Here is a 6,000-nt window from a genome sequence, read left to right on the forward strand (position 1 = left end):
AGATGAGAGAGCAGATACGGTGGAATTAAAGGGCATAAAGATATATAATATTGCAGTTTGTTAGTTTGGTAATTGATGTCTTAGAAGGCTATGGATCAATATTGTATGCCTGTGTATTAGTCCATTACTTATGTGTTAGTAATTTTCCACAAATGGTTATCGCTGTTTGAGTAGAGGAAGCAATTTTAACAAAGCCTAACACAGCATTTGTCATTCAGCTGCCACACTAACTAGGCTTGGATTGGCAGGGCTGTGATGAGTGTCCTGCATACAAGCTAAACAGGAAAGAATGTCAGTGAGCAGACCTTTCTGAATTTTCTGATCTGTAGCTTCTTTTTTAAAGACAGCTAATTTAAATTCTAATCCAAATGTCAAATGTGACTTGTGCAGCAAATTTATTTTTAAAGGTTTAGAAACAATAATCTTCTTAGTTGGAAATTTTCCTGTGAATCAGAATTAAAAATATCATAGATATTAATAAACCTACCATGAATGCCTAAAATTGATAATTAGTTAACTATTGTCAAAAAGTGCACGACAGATGCTCATGTATCTATTATGTGTCACTCAAATATTGTTATGTACAGCAAGAGCTATAATTTTCAATGCATTATCTGAGTTAATATTGGTTTTTTCTTACTCATTTATTCATGGTGCGGATGATGATCAAGATAAACCACACTGCAGTTCTGGTGAAAATTATGTATCTGACATCTGGAATGTGGCCTAGATGTGACAGAGATGTTTTATTTCCTGCCCTAAGCAATCCTAACAGAATCAGAAAAACATTTAATATCACTGATATGTCGTGAAATTTGCTATTTTGTGGCAGCACTGAAGCACAATATATATTGTGCTAAACTATAAATTATAATAAGAAATATTTATATATATATGCTACTTCTGGTTTAAGATGGCACTGCTTAAGATGGGTGACAGCCTACTGGAGGTTCATAAAGCAAGAAATACAACTAGCTACTTTATTAATCGAGATAAATTGTGGTAAACTATCACTGCAGACAATGAAGAGGCAAGTGAAGGCGAGGCTGATCCAGAGATCAAGTCCTGTCGGTGCAGTGCCAAGTCAGTGTGTGGCATGTTTGAGGACAAATGGTCAGAGCGAGGTTGAGGCACCTATGTGTAAATTAAGTATGAACACAAATACAGAGCAAAATTAGTGAGGTTCATGGGTTGGTTCCTTGTCCATTCATAAATCTGAGGGTGGAGGGAATGAAGCAGTTCCTAAAACACTGAGTGTGTGTCTTCAGGCTCCTGTACCACCTCCTTGATGGTAGCAATGAGAAGAGGACATGTTCTTGTTGACGGGGTCATTAATGATGAATGCCATCTTTTTGAAGCATCAGCTTCTGAATCCTCAATACTGGGGAGGCTAGTGTCCATGGTGGAGCTGGCTAAGTTTATAATTCTCGACAGCTTTTTCCAATCTTGTGCTGTGGTCCTTCTATACCAAATGGCACAATATCAGAAAAAAAAATGAAAGAGATGAGGGAGTAAAGAAATAAGCTTCTTTTCAGTTCTTGAAGATTGATTGACCACCATTTGCTGAGAAGATGATGATGGCTCTTTCATTGCATCCTGCTATAACTGCATGGTTTGCTGGGCCATTCTAGGGAATGGAAAGTTAATCCAGTTGGGATCAAACATTTTTAACCTGAAATGTTAGTCTGATTTCTCGCTCCACAGATCCTCTGGGTATTTCTTGCATGTTCTTTTTTTATTTTCCAAGTTAATCAGATGGGTTGTGTGGCTGGAGTCAGATTTGTTAAGGATAAAAGATCGGCTGGTTGAAGAATGTCAGAGAACTGTGCATATTTTTCCGACAATCAGACAGGTTTGGATAGAGACTGTTTTAACAAGCCACAACAGGAACTGCCTTGTGAGCTGGTATATACACTTTTTTTTGAAAATCAAAACACTGCAGATACTGAATAAGAACAGAAAATGATGGGATTAACAACATCAGTCTGTCCTGTATCTATGGAACAGGAAACTGGCAACATTCTGGGTAATGACATTTCATTAGAACTGTTCTGTCTGGCGAAAGGCTAACTCTTTTTTTTGTATTTTGGACATTGTCTGACTTGCTGGTGAATAAAAGAGCTTTGTAATGATCAATTTTTTTAAATTATTCATCCATGAGATGTCACAACCTTAACACAGCCATTATTTATAACATAATGCATGAATACTTGATCAGAAAATACAAAGTTTGAGTTGAGAAGAAATTGTTTTTTAGGGGAATGGAGGAACTAATACGGACAATGGCACATCAGCATGTTTCTAAGGAATAATCAAGACGCCATAATATTCAGGGAGTGGGTTTCAGCGTGAATGTGAAAGGTCTTTTAAACTGAGAAGTAATTGTAAAGATGGTGTAAACATAAAGAAGCCAATAGAAAGATGGATAAGAAAGTAAGTTGGCAAGAAGAGACAACAAAGACATATAGATAGCTGATGAAGGGTCTCTGCCCGAAACATCAACTGTTTTACGCTTCCACAGATGCTGCCTGGCCTGCTGAGTTCCTCCAGCATTTTGTTTGTGTTGCGTTGGATGTTCAGTAGCTGCAGATTTTCTTGTGTTTTAGGTAGCTCAATCGAGGAATGAACAATCTAGCAAGTGAAGGAGAATATTGGAAATATGATGTTGTCCACTTTGGAAAGAGGAATAAAGAAAAAAAACTTGTTTTCCCTAAATGGCAAGAGACTGCGGAGCTCTGAGGTTTAGGAAGATCTGCTTATCACCAGTATAGAGTTCACAGAAAAGTTAGTAGGCAGGTTCACCGAGTAAATTAGGGAAGTAAACAAAATATTTGTTGTTATTTCTCAGAGAACTATACATAAAAGTAAGGAAGGTATATATCAGTTATAAAGGCCATGGATAACGTTGTTTCTTCCTGGCTCCAGTGAGCCAGGTTCTGTCCTGAGCACCTGTGTTTTCTGAGTGGAGTTTTCATTTTCTCCCTGTGACTATATAGGCTTCCCTTGGGGTAACCTGATTTTCTCCAGCATCCCAAAAGTTGTGCTGGTTATTGAGTTATTTGGCTGTTGTGTATAGTTTTGTGGTAAGAGAATTGGGGAGGGTTGATGAGAATGTAAAATGGAATGGATTGGAGAGAAATAAATGGAAAAGCAAGATTGATGAGGTTGTTCTGAGAGCTGACTTGATTGAATTGCTTTAATCTAGGTCATAAGAAAATGTGAGATACACAGGACAGGTATGACACATTTGGATTACTGTGTACCGTATTGATACACTTATTTAAGGAAGGAAGACAATGTATTGGAAGCTGTTCATAGAAGGTTGGATGGACTAGACTTGTGATGACTTGAGTTTATAAGCAGTGACTTGATTATAAGGCATTTTGGCATCTGACAGTGTAGACATGGAGGGGTTTTTACTCTCGTGTGAGAATCTGGAACTAGGATTCACTGTTTTATAAAGATGTGGTCACCACTTAGGTCAGAGATGGGAACAACAAAAAAAACTCTCAAAATACGATAAATCTTTAAAGCTGCCGTGAAAACAGACGCTTTCAACATTATTAAGACGGAAGTAAGTAGTTCCTTGATAAGTAAGGGGATGGAAGGATAGCGCAAGAACTTGGGAATGTGGTGTAATTTGTATGTTTGGGATAAATTTAGGGTGCACCTTTGGGATAGAGAAAGGGCAGGTTGAAAGGATCAGTGAAAATATAGAAAATATAGAACTGAATTTGGAGGAAGAGATTAAATTAGAGGAATGATCAGAAAATTAGAGGAAAATAAAAAGAACAAGGTGCTTCTTAAGAGGCAATGTGGCTTTTGCTACCTGGAAGTTGGGAAAGGTATTTATTCTTAATTAGTGGCTGAAGTGAATTTGGATCTACCAGAATGATCAGGGTTGGATCCTGCTGCTGAGAATAGAATTTAAAGGTGAAGACTGTGAAAATTAGTTCTAGTCAACCAGTGAGCTACACTGAAACCCCCGAGATACAGCTAAAATGTTTCACTCATGTACAAATTTCAATATGACACAACCATAATTAGGCACACTCTCCCCCCATTTCACACAATCTGTACATAACAGCACAATCTGAATTTCTCCTCCAAAATGTAAAGGATTTCACTGATATGTCATTACTTGATCACGGAGTACCATGCCAATTGGCTGCCCTCTACATCAACTCTCTGAATATCCAACGCCTACACTTTCTCTTGCAATCTACCTGCATGTAAATGAGCTTTCTCTACACTAACACAACAAGGAATGAAAAATGTAGAATTTTGTTTTGAAAAGTTGAAATCAAACATAACACCCCTCTTTACCGTGACCTTCACAACACCAACACATCATAGCAGAATTATGTAGCCCTCTGCTCCACCTATTACCCTCAAAATCCAATTATTACTTACTCAATTGTTAATCATTTTCTGTTTATTCCTAGCTTCCTGGAAAGGCAGCCAACCACAGAAAATTTTAACAGAGCTCAGTATGTTATATGTTCAGCCATCTTTTAACTCCGGCTCACTTTTGCTAAGTTCCCAATAGCCTTTGAAATGGATTGGTTTTCATTTCCAGCTTTAATCTTTCTTTTCACTGGGTATAACTAAAGCTGAATTTGATAGGCTCTTGTTTAGTAAAGGCACCTGTTACGTATTCAGGCAACAATAAATATATGTGAGTTAGGCAAGGGTTTTTATAACAAATAACACGTTTATTAAACACTGAAAACAAACCCCCCCAAAAGTAAACAAACACTAACGTAACCGGAAAACAGCTGCTGTGTGGCAGCTTCACAGTTCTTAAAGCGATGCAGCTCAAACAGTTCTTAAAGCGATATTGCCAAAAACAGTTGTTTAAAGCGATATTGGCAAAAGTTCAAAATGCTCAGTCCATTTAAAAGGAGAGACTTTTTAAGGCGATTTAAATTCTCTTCCACGTCGTTTTCCTTCGATCCCCGGCGTCGAACTCTTCCCACGTAGAATTTTATGAAACGTAACGGCTTAAAGGCACTGACCTTTCCTTCCACACTGTCCTCAATCTCCTGCTATCCCGCAGAGATTAACACGAGAACAGTCAACGAAATCCTTCCGAATGAAGATCACACAAGGTCGAATCCATTCCACCGTCGAAAATCGATTCTCCTCGATCTTTAACTCCCGAACTTTTATCTTCACTCTCCACAGTAAAGAAACTGCTGGCAATGACCTTTTAAACTTTAGGCATTAGATAAAACTTCATTTTTCAACTAAATTGCATCATCACATTAAATCACGTAGTGGCATGAAGTCAGCTTGGCAAATCCAGCCACGAACTGCCCCTCCCCACAGAGTGGGTCTTCCTTTTATAACCTGTAAAAAAAAACCTGTCACATGACCTCTACTGGCGGGAAAATGACATCACTCCACCATCACAAGACCATTACCTCAAGTCCAGTATAACTTCAACCCCAGTCACGTGACAAGGGTACCACTGTCACGTGTCACGGGTACGTAACACACCAAAAGTTACCAGGAGAAGGCAGAAGAATGGAGTTGAGAGGGATAGTAGGTCACCTTGATGAAATGACAGAGAAGACGCAATGGGCCAAATGGTCTAATTCTGCTCCAATGTCTTATAATCATATGGTCCTTTCAGATAAATATAAGAACATAAGAAAAGAGGAAAACAAGCAGCCACTTTACCATTCATGCCTGATCACATACAATGTGACCACAGCTGATCATCCAGAACCCCTAACTTTTCTTCCCTGCCACAGCCTTCAAATCCATGATCATTCAAAGGTGTATCTGCTTCTTCATTAAATACATCACCTGTCATCTAAAGTCTGCACACAATTACTCAGTAAAATAAGTTCTCCCTATTGACTATCCAATATCACTAAAGGTGATCACAATCTCTTTGACGTACTGTATATGGTAGTTGTATCTCATACTATATGTTACAACAGTAATGACACTTCAGAAGTATGCTATTGGCTGCAATGTGCTTCAGAACAT

The sequence above is a fragment of the Hemitrygon akajei genome, chromosome 4 (genome assembly GCF_048418815.1).
Source record: "Hemitrygon akajei chromosome 4, sHemAka1.3, whole genome shotgun sequence".
NCBI classification, from domain to species: domain Eukaryota; kingdom Metazoa; phylum Chordata; class Chondrichthyes; order Myliobatiformes; family Dasyatidae; genus Hemitrygon; species Hemitrygon akajei.